The sequence below is a fragment of the Ambystoma mexicanum genome, chromosome 2p (assembly GCF_040938575.1).
Source record: "Ambystoma mexicanum isolate Mex_15411 chromosome 2p, UKY_AmexF1_1, whole genome shotgun sequence".
NCBI lineage: Eukaryota > Metazoa > Chordata > Amphibia > Caudata > Ambystomatidae > Ambystoma > Ambystoma mexicanum.
Window position 1 is genome coordinate 962553439 of NC_090923.1, and position 14201 is coordinate 962567639.

The following is a 14201-nucleotide window of genomic DNA, read 5'->3' on the forward strand; positions in this document are numbered from 1 at the left end:
GCAAACCTGTATCAGCATCTCACCAGCAACGGAATGTGTCGCCTGCAGGCTACGCACAGGAGGCTGCAGTAGGTGCATTAACCCATTGGGCTGTCCACCCTCCTTCCTCTGGGAGCAGGAAACTGAATTTCCATGTTGCCTTTCTTTGGCACATTAGATCTAGCTTTCACCCCAATTCAGAGGATGTTTTGCTTCACAGAGAGATGATAATCATTGTGAGGTGTGAGCGACTAATAGCTAAGCAGGTCAGTTAAATCTTTGACTTTGTCATTGGGGTGTATTGATATGCGCAGTGCAGTCTTTTGCCCTTTTTTTTCTGCATGCTTTCATATTGCTGCTTGTTCATGATTCTTAAATGTAAACCTGGAGGGAAACGGGCAGAGGTCTGCGCCCTGCGTCCTCCACGCGTCCCTAACGCTCCCAAACGCGACCACAGCCCATACGGGCACAGCCCTATGTCCTATGCAGCCCCTCTGGTGCAGCCACCCACACAACTTAGGGTTAGGATCTGTGCTCTTGCACGTAGGCCTGGCCACCTAAGCCCCAGAAAGTGTCACAGCCTGCTTTGTAAACCTTAGTGACGTGGCCTAGGTGAAGATGATCTTGATGGAATACTCATGCCTTTTTCCTCCCAGAAGCCACCTGGGAGCATAGTAAAATGAAGGGGTGTTCCTACTCTGCTGCCCTCTGTTTACCCTTTGCCTAAGTGACATTAGTTCTGGGCTCTCCAGGCAAATGTATCCATCCGGGAGAGAGCTAGGAATAGGACGTCTCTTTCGGCAGGCACAGTGGGGAAGACTCAGAGAGCTGCATGCCTGAGACATCTTTCCTTGTCCCTCACTCATTGTTGTGTTCCCTAACTTCTAACTCTCTGCCAGGCCAGGCCCTGTTTCTTTTACTGCCAACCCCCCTGGCCCCTCGTCTTCCACCTACTTCCCGCTCTATTATGCCTTCTCCTTTTTTGCTCTCTTCTATGGCCCTTTGAAAAGGAATGCAGGCCCAGCTAAGCCTCATGAAGGAAATCTACCAACAAAAGATGCATTCCTCACTTGTGGGAGGTGCTGTGAGACGAGTAAGAAGGGCTGAAGGGGTGATTGGGTTGTTGAGTTGGGAAGCACCAGAGGCGTAGCCAGGATTGTCTAGCAAATGGGGCCTGAAGCCGATGTAGTTGGGACCACTGCACCGACAAACATATCTGTAAATGCCAACACAGAGCTGCTGAGTGGGCATTTACAGGTTTTGGGTGGGCCTTGGAAATTCAAAGGAAGGCAACATGGAAATTCAGTTTCCTGCTCTCAGAGGAAGGAGTGTCGACAGCCCAATGGGTTAATGCACCTACTGCAGCCTCCTATGTGTAGCCTGCAGGCGACACATTCAGTTGCTGGTGAGATGCTGATACAGATGTGCTTGCTATGCAGGGGCCGGTGGTCACTTCACAGCGCCTCGAGAAGGTGTCCTGTTTGAGTCGCAGTGCAAATATCTTATCAACCATGACCCGTAGATTACACTTTTTCCCCTCGTTTTTTCCAGTCAGTTGGGGCCAGAGAGACAAGCTTTTGTATGGGTGTTACCAAGGCCAGAGTGCAGGAAACAAAGGCACAACTGTCAGTAGGAATGCAGGTATCGAAGGGACATTAGCTGTTGGCTGATCGTGCAGGGCAATGCATACCCATTTTCAATAAAAAAAACATGTTTTTTAAAAACATGCCGCACACTGGATTAGAACTCAGGTCTCCAGCCTGCCAGGACCAAGCACTTACCGCTTGAGCCACTGGTGGCTGCGCTTCTGAGAACAGCTTTTGGCCCTATTTATCTTTCGTCTGCATGCCCCTGTCAGCATACCCATTTGCATTGTGAAACATGTTCACTGCAGAAAATGGGGATAGAACATCTGGCCCCCCACTCCACCAAATACCAGCTAACTGCAATGGCCTAGAGGTTAAGTGCTTGCGTTACAGCACAGGGGGCCTGGGTTCGAGTCCTGCTTTCCGCACATAAATGGATTAGTTGTGTAATCTCATTGTACACCTTCTAAAAGGTTCAGTGGTTATGAAAAGAGTTCCTTGGTAAAGGGGGGTGGGAGGCGGGACTGAGGAAGTGCAGGTTAAAGGAGGAGGAGGAGGTGGGGCAGGTTAAAGGGGGCGGTAGGGAGGCGGGACTGAGGAAGTGCAGGTTAAAGGAGGAGGAGGAGGTGGGGCAGGTTAAAGGGGGCGGTAGGGCAGGATAAATGGGTCCCTGTGGGGCTGGGTAGGTCTAGAAGGACATGGTGCAGGTTCTCGGGTAAAGGGAGGGTGCAGGAAAGCAGAGAGGCGGGACTGGGGAGACGAGGACGTACAGGGTAAAAGGGAAGCAGAAGTGCAGGGTAAATTAAGGGGGTGTGGGGTCCATTCCACACCTTCCACTGGGCACCCTTTTTCCCCTCCTCAATGCCTCCTTTCCCCACATTAGGACCCTCCTTTACACACCCATCCCTCCACAACGCTGGGCCCTCTTCCCCACAAACATATCTGTAAATGCCAACACAGAGCTGCTGAGTGGGCATTTACAGGTTTTGGGTGGGCCTTGGAAATTCAAAGGAAGGCAACATGGAAATTCAGTTTCCTGCTCTCAGAGGAAGGAGTGTCGACAGCCCAATGGGTTAATGCACCTACTGCAGCCTCCTATGTGTAGCCTGCAGGCGACACATTCAGTTGCTGGTGAGATGCTGATACAGATGTGCTTGCTATGCAGGGGCCGGTGGTCACTTCACAGCGCCTCGAGAAGGTGTCCTGTTTGAGTCGCAGTGCAAATATCTTATCAACCATGACCCGTAGATTACACTTTTTCCCCTCGTTTTTTCCAGTCAGTTGGGGCCAGAGAGACAAGCTTTTGTATGGGTGCTACCAAGGCCAGAGTGCAGGAAACAAAGGCACAACTGTCAGTAGGAATGCAGGTATCGAAGGGACATTAGCTGTTGGCTGATCGTGCAGGGCAATGCATACCCATTTTCAATAAAAAAAAACATGTTTTTTAAAAACATGCCGCACACTGGATTAGAACTCAGGTCTCCAGCCTGCCAGGACCAAGCACTTACAGCTTGAGCCACTGGTGGCTGCGCTTCTGAGAGCAGCTTTTGGGCCTATTTATCTTTCGTCTGCATGCCCCTGTCAGCATACCCATTTGCATTGTGAAACATGTTCACTGCAGAAAATGGGGATAGAACATCTGGCCCCCCACTCCACCAAATACCAGCTAACTGCAATGGCCTAGAGGTTAAGTGCTTGCGTTACAGCGCAGGGGGGGCCTGGGTTCGAGTCCTGCTTTCCGCACATAAATGGATTAGTTGTGTAATCTCATTGTACACCTTCTAAAAGGTTCAGTGGTTATGAAAAGAGTTCCTTGGTAAAGGGGGGTGGGAGGCGGGACTGAGGAAGTGCAGGTTAAAGGAGGAGGAGGTGGGGCAGGTTAAAGGGGGCGGTAGGGAGGCGGAAGTGCAGGTTAAAGGAGGAGGAGGTGGGGCAGGTTAAAGGGGGCGGTAGGGCAGGATAAATGGGTCCCTGTGGGGCTGGGTAGGTCTAGAAGGACATGGTGCAGGTTCTCGGGTAAAGGGAGGGTGCAGGAAAGCAGAGAGGCGGGACTGGGGAGACGAGGACGTACAGGGTAAAAGGGAAGCAGAAGTGCAGGGTAAATTAAGGGGGTGTGGGGTCCATTCCACACCTTCCACTGGGCACCCTTTTTCCCCTCCTCAATGCCTCCTTTCAGGACCCTCCTTTACACACCCATCCCTCCACAACGCTGGGCCCTCTTCCCCACCGTTCCTAGGGCCAACTTATTCTCTCTCTCCCTCCCCAGGGCCCACTTTATCCTACCTCCCCACATGCCCCTCTGGACGTACCCCCGCTCCCCCTCCCCTCCCCTAGCTCCTCTCCACAGGGACCCTTTCATCCAGCCCTACCTTCCCCCTTTAGCCTGGCCCGCCGCCCCTTCCTTTTTTACCCTGCACCGTCCCGCATCTCTGCTTTTCTCCACCACGGAACTCTTTTCATAGCCACTGAATCTTTTAGAAGGAGTGTGGTTACCCACAACTGTACATGGAGATTACCTAACTACTTAGCTTATGTGCCGAAAGCAGGACTCGAACCCAGGCCCCCCAGCGCTGCAAAGGAAGCACTTAACCTCTAGGCCACTGCAGTTAGCTGGTATTCGGTGGAGCGGGGGGCCAGATGTTCTATCCTCGTTGGTTTCAGTGAACACGTTTCACAATGCAAAGGGGTATGCCCACAGGGGCATGCAGGAGAAAGATATATACGCCCAAAACCTACTCTCAGAAGCACAGCCCCAGTGGCTCAAGTGGTAGGTGCTGGGTCTCCCAATGCTGGAGCCCTGAGTTCTAATACAATGTCCGGTATGTCCTGGGGATTTAAAAAAAAAAAAACGTTTTTTATTGAAAATGGGGATGCATTGCCCTGCGCAATCAGCCAACAGCTAACGCCCCTTCAATACCTGCGTTCCCCTAACAGTTGTGCCTTTCTTTTCTGCACTCTGGCCTTGGTAACACCCATACACAAGCTTGCCTCTCTGGCCCCAACTGACTGGAAAAAAACGAGGGGAAAAGGTGTAATCTACGGGTCATGGTTGATACCATAATTGCACTGGGACTCAAACAGGACACCTTCTCGTGGTGCTGTGAGGTGACCCACCGGCCCCTGCATAGCAAGCAAACCTGTATCAGCATCTCACCAGCAACGGAATGTGTCGCCTGCAGGCTACGCACAGGAGGCTGCAGTAGGTGCATTAACCCATTGGGCTGTCCACCCTCCTTCCTCTGGGAGCAGGAAACTGAATTTCCATGTTGCCTTTCTTTGGCACATTAGATCTAGCTTTCACCCCAATTCAGAGGATGTTTTGCTTCACAGAGAGATGATAATCATTGTGAGGTGTGAGCGACTAATAGCTAAGCAGGTCAGTTAAATCTTTGACTTTGTCATTGGGGTGTATTGATATGCGCAGTGCAGTCTTTTGCCCTGTGTTACTGCATGCTTTCATATTGCTGCTTGTTCATGATTCTTAAATGTAAACCTGGAGGGAAACGGGCAGAGGTCTGCGCCCTGCGTCCTCCACGCGTCCCTAACGCTCCCAAACGCGACCACAGCCCATACGGGCACAGCCCTATGTCCTATGCAGCCCCTCTGGTGCAGCCACCCACACAACTTAGGGTTAGGATCTGTGCTCTTGCACGTAGGCCTGGCCACCTAAGCCCCAGAAAGTGTCACAGCCTGCTTTGTAAACCTTAGTGACGTGGCCTAGGTGAAGATGATCTTGATGGAATACTCATGCCTTTTTCCTCCCAGAAGCCACCTGGGAGCATAGTAAAATGAAGGGGTGTTCCTACTCTGCTGCCCTCTGTTTACCCTTTGCCTAAGTGACATTAGTTCTGGGCTCTCCAGGCAAATGTATCCATCCGGGAGAGAGCTAGGAATAGGACGTCTCTTTCGGCAGGCACAGTGGGGAAGACTCAGAGAGCTGCATGCCTGAGACATCTTTCCTTGTCCCTCACTCATTGTTGTGTTCCCTAACTTCTAACTCTCTGCCAGGCCAGGCCCTGTTTCTTTTACTGCCAACCCCCCTGGCCCCTCGTCTTCCACCTACTTCCCGCTCTATTATGCCTTCTCCTTTTTTGCTCTCTTCTATGGCCCTTTGAAAAGGAATGCAGGCCCAGCTAAGCCTCATGAAGGAAATCTACCAACAAAAGATGCATTCCTCACTTGTGGGAGGTGCTGTGAGACGAGTAAGAAGGGCTGAAGGGGTGATTGGGTTGTTGAGTTGGGAAGCACCAGAGGCGTAGCCAGGATTGTCTAGCAAATGGGGCCTGAAGCCGATGTAGTTGGGACCACTGCACCGACAAACATATCTGTAAATGCCAACACAGAGCTGCTGAGTGGGCATTTACAGGTTTTGGGTGGGCCTTGGAAATTCAAAGGAAGGCAACATGGAAATTCAGTTTCCTGCTCTCAGAGGAAGGAGTGTCGACAGCCCAATGGGTTAATGCACCTACTGCAGCCTCCTATGTGTAGCCTGCAGGCGACACATTCAGTTGCTGGTGAGATGCTGATACAGATGTGCTTGCTATGCAGGGGCCGGTGGTCACTTCACAGCGCCTCGAGAAGGTGTCCTGTTTGAGTCGCAGTGCAAATATCTTATCAACCATGACCCGTAGATTACACTTTTTCCCCTCGTTTTTTCCAGTCAGTTGGGGCCAGAGAGACAAGCTTTTGTATGGGTGTTACCAAGGCCAGAGTGCAGGAAACAAAGGCACAACTGTCAGTAGGAATGCAGGTATCGAAGGGACATTAGCTGTTAGCTGATCGTGCAGGGCAATGCATACCCATTTTCAATAAAAAAAACATGTTTTTTAAAAACATGCCGCACACTGGATTAGAACTCAGGTCTCCAGCCTGCCAGGACCAAGCACTTACCGCTTGAGCCACTGGTGGCTGCGCTTCTGAGAACAGCTTTTGGCCCTATTTATCTTTCGTCTGCATGCCCCTGTCAGCATACCCATTTGCATTGTGAAACATGTTCACTGCAGAAAATGGGGATAGAACATCTGGCCCCCCACTCCACCAAATACCAGCTAACTGCAATGGCCTAGAGGTTAAGTGCTTGCGTTACAGCGCAGGGGGCCTGGGTTCGAGTCCTGCTTTCCGCACATAAATGGATTAGTTGTGTAATCTCATTGTACACCTTCTAAAAGGTTCAGTGGTTATGAAAAGAGTTCCTTGGTAAAGGGGGGTGGGAGGCGGGACTGAGGAAGTGCAGGTTAAAGGAGGAGGAGGAGGTGGGGCAGGTTAAAGGGGGCGGTAGGGCAGGATAAATGGGTCCCTGTGGGGCTGGGTAGGTCTAGAAGGACATGGTGCAGGTTCTCGGGTAAAGGGAGGGTGCAGGAAAGCAGAGAGGCGGGACTGGGGAGACGAGGACGTACAGGGTAAAAGGGAAGCAGAAGTGCAGGGTAAATTAAGGGGGTGTGGGGTCCATTCCACACCTTCCACTGGGCACCCTTTTTCCCCTCCTCAATGCCTCCTTTCCCCACATTAGGACCCTCCTTTACACACCCATCCCTCCACAACGCTGGGCCCTCTTCCCCACAAACATATCTGTAAATGCCAACACAGAGCTGCTGAGTGGGCATTTACAGGTTTTGGGTGGGCCTTGGAAATTCAAAGGAAGGCAACATGGAAATTCAGTTTCCTGCTCTCAGAGGAAGGAGTGTCGACAGCCCAATGGGTTAATGCACCTACTGCAGCCTCCTATGTGTAGCCTGCAGGCGACACATTCAGTTGCTGGTGAGATGCTGATACAGATGTGCTTGCTATGCAGGGGCCGGTGGTCACTTCACAGCGCCTCGAGAAGGTGTCCTGTTTGAGTCGCAGTGCAAATATCTTATCAACCATGACCCGTAGATTACACTTTTTCCCCTCGTTTTTTCCAGTCAGTTGGGGCCAGAGAGACAAGCTTTTGTATGGGTGTTACCAAGGCCAGAGTGCAGGAAACAAAGGCACAACTGTCAGTAGGAATGCAGGTATCGAAGGGACATTAGCTGTTAGCTGATCGTGCAGGGCAATGCATACCCATTTTCAATTAAAAAAAACATGTTTTTTAAAAACATGCCGCACACTGGATTAGAACTCAGGTCTCCAGCCTGCCAGGACCAAGCACTTACAGCTTGAGCCACTGGTGGCTGCGCTTCTGAGAGCAGCTTTTGGGCCTATTTATCTTTCGTCTGCATGCCCCTGTCAGCATACCCATTTGCATTGTGAAACATGTTCACTGCAGAAAATGGGGATAGAACATCTGGCCCCCCACTCCACCAAATACCAGCTAACTGCAATGGCCTAGAGGTTAAGTGCTTGCGTTACAGCGCAGGGGGCCTGGGTTCGAGTCCTGCTTTCCGCACATAAATGGATTAGTTGTGTAATCTCATTGTACACCTTCTAAAAGGGTCAGTGGTTATGAAAAGAGTTCCTTGGTAAAGGGGGGTGGGAGGCGGGACTGAGGAAGTGCAGGTTAAAGGAGGAGGAGGTGGGGCAGGTTAAAGGGGGCGGTAGGGAGGCGGAAGTGCAGGTTAAAGGAGGAGGAGGTGGGGCAGGTTAAAGGGGGCGGTAGGGCAGGATAAATGGGTCCCTGTGGGGCTGGGTAGGTCTAGAAGGACATGGTGCAGGTTCTCGGGTAAAGGGAGGGTGCAGGAAAGCAGAGAGGCGGGACTGGGGAGACGAGGACGTACAGGGTAAAAGGGAAGCAGAAGTGCAGGGTAAATTAAGGGGGTGTGGGGTCCATTCCACACCTTCCACTGGGCACCCTTTTTCCCCTCCTCAATGCCTCCTTTCCCCACATTAGGACCCTCCTTTACACACCCATCCCTCCACAACGCTGGGCCCTCTTCCCCACCGTTCCTAGGGCCAACTTATTCTCTCTCTCCCTCCCCAGGGCCCACTTTATCCTACCTCCCCACATGCCCCTCTGGACGTACCCCCGCTCCCCCTCCCCTCCCCTCCTCTCCCCTCCCCTAGCACCTGCTCCTCTCCACAGGGACCCTTTCATCCAGCCCTACCTTCCCCCTTTAGCCTGGCCCGCCGCCCCTTCCTTTTTTACCCTGCACCGTCCCGCATCTCTGCTTTTCTCCACCACGGAACTCTTTTCATAGCCACTGAATCTTTTAGAAGGAGTGTGGTTACCCACAACTGTACATGGAGATTACCTAACTACTTAGCTTATGTGCCGAAAGCAGGACTCGAACCCAGGCCCCCCAGCGCTGCAAAGGAAGCACTTAACCTCTAGGCCACTGCAGTTAGCTGGTATTCGGTGGAGCGGGGGGCCAGATGTTCTATCCTCGTTGGTTTCAGTGAACACGTTTCACAATGCAAAGGGGTATGCCCACAGGGGCATGCAGGAGAAAGATATATACGCCCAAAACCTACTCTCAGAAGCACAGCCCCAGTGGCTCAAGTGGTAGGTGCTGGGTCTCCCAATGCTGGAGCCCTGAGTTCTAATACAATGTCCGGTATGTCCTGGGGATTTAAAAAAAAAAAAACGTTTTTTATTGAAAATGGGGATGCATTGCCCTGCGCAATCAGCCAACAGCTAACGCCCCTTCAATACCTGCGTTCCCCTAACAGTTGTGCCTTTCTTTTCTGCACTCTGGCCTTGGTAACACCCATACACAAGCTTGCCTCTCTGGCCCCAACTGACTGGAAAAAAACGAGGGGAAAAGGTGTAATCTACGGGTCATGGTTGATACCATAATTGCACTGGGACTCAAACAGGACACCTTCTCGTGGTGCTGTGAGGTGACCCACCGGCCCCTGCATAGCAAGCAAACCTGTATCAGCATCTCACCAGCAACGGAATGTGTCGCCTGCAGGCTACGCACAGGAGGCTGCAGTAGGTGCATTAACCCATTGGGCTGTCCACCCTCCTTCCTCTGGGAGCAGGAAACTGAATTTCCATGTTGCCTTTCTTTGGCACATTAGATCTAGCTTTCACCCCAATTCAGAGGATGTTTTGCTTCACAGAGAGATGATAATCATTGTGAGGTGTGAGCGACTAATAGCTAAGCAGGTCAGTTAAATCTTTGACTTTGTCATTGGGGTGTATTGATATGCGCAGTGCAGTCTTTTGCCCTGTGTTACTGCATGCTTTCATATTGCTGCTTGTTCATGATTCTTAAATGTAAACCTGGAGGGAAACGGGCAGAGGTCTGCGCCCTGCGTCCTCCACGCGTCCCTAACGCTCCCAAACGCGACCACAGCCCATACGGGCACAGCCCTATGTCCTATGCAGCCCCTCTGGTGCAGCCACCCACACAACTTAGGGTTAGGATCTGTGCTCTTGCATGTAGGCCTGGCCACCTAAGCCCCAGAAAGTGTCACAGCCTGCTTTGTAAACCTTAGTGACGTGGCCTAGGTGAAGATGATCTTGATGGAATACTCATGCCTTTTTCCTCCCAGAAGCCACCTGGGAGCATAGTAAAATGAAGGGGTGTTCCTACTCTGCTGCCCTCTGTTTACCCTTTGCCTAAGTGACATTAGTTCTGGGCTCTCCAGGCAAATGTATCCATCCGGGAGAGAGCTAGGAATAGGACGTCTCTTTCGGCAGGCACAGTGGGGAAGACTCAGAGAGCTGCATGCCTGAGACATCTTTCCTTGTCCCTCACTCATTGTTGTGTTCCCTAACTTCTAACTCTCTGCCAGGCCAGGCCCTGTTTCTTTTACTGCCAACCCCCCTGGCCCCTCGTCTTCCACCTACTTCCCGCTCTATTATGCCTTCTCCTTTTTTGCTCTCTTCTATGGCCCTTTGAAAAGGAATGCAGGCCCAGCTAAGCCTCATGAAGGAAATCTACCAACAAAAGATGCATTCCTCACTTGTGGGAGGTGCTGTGAGACGAGTAAGAAGGGCTGAAGGGGTGATTGGGTTGTTGAGTTGGGAAGCACCAGAGGCGTAGCCAGGATTGTCTAGCAAATGGGGCCTGAAGCCGATGTAGTTGGGACCACTGCACCGACAAACATATCTGTAAATGCCAACACAGAGCTGCTGAGTGGGCATTTACAGGTTTTGGGTGGGCCTTGGAAATTCAAAGGAAGGCAACATGGAAATTCAGTTTCCTGCTCTCAGAGGAAGGAGTGTCGACAGCCCAATGGGTTAATGCACCTACTGCAGCCTCCTATGTGTAGCCTGCAGGCGACACATTCAGTTGCTGGTGAGATGCTGATACAGATGTGCTTGCTATGCAGGGGCCGGTGGTCACTTCACAGCGCCTCGAGAAGGTGTCCTGTTTGAGTCGCAGTGCAAATATCTTATCAACCATGACCCGTAGATTACACTTTTTCCCCTCGTTTTTTCCAGTCAGTTGGGGCCAGAGAGACAAGCTTTTGTATGGGTGTTACCAAGGCCAGAGTGCAGGAAACAAAGGCACAACTGTCAGTAGGAATGCAGGTATCGAAGGGACATTAGCTGTTGGCTGATCGTGCAGGGCAATGCATACCCATTTTCAATAAAAAAAACATGTTTTTTAAAAACATTCCCGCACACTGGATTAGAACTCAGGTCTCCAGCCTGCCAGGACCAAGCACTTACCGCTTGAGCCACTGGTGGCTGCGCTTCTGAGAACAGCTTTTGGCCCTATTTATCTTTCGTCTGCATGCCCCTGTCAGCATACCCATTTGCATTGTGAAACATGTTCACTGCAGAAAATGGGGATAGAACATCTGGCCCCCCCACTCCACCAAATACCAGCTAACTGCAATGGCCTAGAGGTTAAGTGCTTGCGTTACAGCGCAGGGGGCCTGGGTTCGAGTCCTGCTTTCCGCACATAAATGGATTAGTTGTGTAATCTCATTGTACACCTTCTAAAAGGTTCAGTGGTTATGAAAAGAGTTCCTTGGTAAAGGGGGGTGGGAGGCGGGACTGAGGAAGTGCAGGTTAAAGGAGGAGGAGGTGGGGCAGGTTAAAGGGGGCGGTAGGGCAGGATAAATGGGTCCCTGTGGGGCTGGGTAGGTCTAGAAGGACATGGTGCAGGTTCTCGGGTAAAGGGAGGGTGCAGGAAAGCAGAGAGGCGGGACTGGGGAGACGAGGACGTACAGGGTAAAAGGGAAGCAGAAGTGCAGGGTAAATTAAGGGGGTGTGGGGTCCATTCCACACCTTCCACTGGGCACCCTTTTTCCCCTTTTTCCCCTCCTCAATGCCTCCTTTCAGGACCCTCCTTTACACACCCATCCCTCCACAACGCTGGGCCCTCTTCCCCACCGTTCCTAGGGCCAACTTATTCTCTCTCTCCCTCCCCAGGGCCCACTTTATCCTACCTCCCCACATGCCCCTCTGGACGTACCCCCGCTCCCCCTCCCCTCCCCTAGCTCCTCTCCACAGGGACCCTTTCATCCAGCCCTACCTTCCCCCTTTAGCCTGGCCCGCCGCCCCTTCCTTTTTTACCCTGCACCGTCCCGCATCTCTGCTTTTCTCCACCACGGAACTCTTTTCATAGCCACTGAATCTTTTAGAAGGAGTTACCCACAACTGTACATGGAGATTACCTAACTACTTAGCTTATGTGCCGAAAGCAGGACTCGAACCCAGGCCCCCCAGCGCTGCAAAGGAAGCACTTAACCTCTAGGCCACTGCAGTTAGCTGGTATTCGGTGGAGCGGGGGGCCAGATGTTCTATCCTCGTTGGTTTCAGTGAACACGTTTCACAATGCAAAGGGGTATGCCCACAGGGGCATGCAGGAGAAAGATATATACGCCCAAAACCTACTCTCAGACGCACAGCCCCAGTGGCTCAAGTGGTAGGTGCTGGGTCTCCCAATGCTGGAGCCCTGAGTTCTAATACAATGTCCGGTATGTCCTGGGGATTTAAAAAAAAAAAAAAGTTTTTTATTGAAAATGGGGATGCATTGCCCTGCGCAATCAGCCAACAGCTAACGCCCCTTCAATACCTGCGTTCCCCTAACAGTTGTGCCTTTCTTTTCTGCACTCTGGCCTTGGTAACACCCATACACAAGCTTGCCTCTCTGGCCCCAACTGACTGGAAAAAAACGAGGGGAAAAGGTGTAATCTACGGGTCATGGTTGATACCATAATTGCACTGGGACTCAAACAGGACACCTTCTCGTGGTGCTGTGAGGTGACCCACCGGCCCCTGCATAGCAAGCAAACCTGTATCAGCATCTCACCAGCAACGGAATGTGTCGCCTGCAGGCTACGCACAGGAGGCTGCAGTAGGTGCATTAACCCATTGGGCTGTCCACCCTCCTTCCTCTGGGAGCAGGAAACTGAATTTCCATGTTGCCTTTCTTTGGCACATTAGATCTAGCTTTCACCCCAATTCAGAGGATGTTTTGCTTCACAGAGAGATGATAATCATTGTGAGGTGTGAGCGACTAATAGCTAAGCAGGTCAGTTAAATCTTTGACTTTGTCATTGGGGTGTATTGATATGCGCAGTGCAGTCTTTTGCCCTTTTTTTTCTGCATGCTTTCATATTGCTGCTTGTTCATGATTCTTAAATGTAAACCTGGAGGGAAACGGGCAGAGGTCTGCGCCCTGCGTCCTCCACGCGTCCCTAACGCTCCCAAACGCGACCACAGCCCATACGGGCACAGCCCTATGTCCTATGCAGCCCCTCTGGTGCAGCCACCCACACAACTTAGGGTTAGGATCTGTGCTCTTGCACGTAGGCCTGGCCACCTAAGCCCCAGAAAGTGTCACAGCCTGCTTTGTAAACCTTAGTGACGTGGCCTAGGTGAAGATGATCTTGATGGAATACTCATGCCTTTTTCCTCCCAGAAGCCACCTGGGAGCATAGTAAAATGAAGGGGTGTTCCTACTCTGCTGCCCTCTGTTTACCCTTTGCCTAAGTGACATTAGTTCTGGGCTCTCCAGGCAAATGTATCCATCCGGGAGAGAGCTAGGAATAGGACGTCTCTTTCGGCACGCACAGTGGGGAAGACTCAGAGAGCTGCATGCCTGAGACATCTTTCCTTGTCCCTCACTCATTGTTGTGTTCCCTAACTTCTAACTCTCTGCCAGGCCAGGCCCTGTTTCTTTTACTGCCAACCCCCCTGGCCCCTCGTCTTCCACCTACTTCCCGCTCTATTATGCCTTCTCCTTTTTTGCTCTCTTCTATGGCCCTTTGAAAAGGAATGCAGGCCCAGCTAAGCCTCATGAAGGAAATCTACCAACAAAAGATGCATTCCTCACTTGTGGGAGGTGCTGTGAGACGAGTAAGAAGGGCTGAAGGGGTGATTGGGTTGTTGAGTTGGGAAGCACCAGAGGCGTAGCCAGGATTGTCTAGCAAATGGGGCCTGAAGCCGATGTAGTTGGGACCACTGCACCGACAAACATATCTGTAAATGCCAACACAGAGCTGCTGAGTGGGCATTTACAGGTTTTGGGTGGGCCTTGGAAATTCAAAGGAAGGCAACATGGAAATTCAGTTTCCTGCTCTCAGAGGAAGGAGTGTCGACAGCCCAATGGGTTAATGCACCTACTGCAGCCTCCTATGTGTAGCCTGCAGGCGACACATTCAGTTGCTGGTGAGATGCTGATACAGATGTGCTTGCTATGCAGGGGCCGGTGGTCACTTCACAGCGCCTCGAGAAGGTGTCCTGTTTGAGTCGCAGTGCAAATATCTTATCAACCATGACCCGTAGATTACACTTTTTCCCCTCGTTTT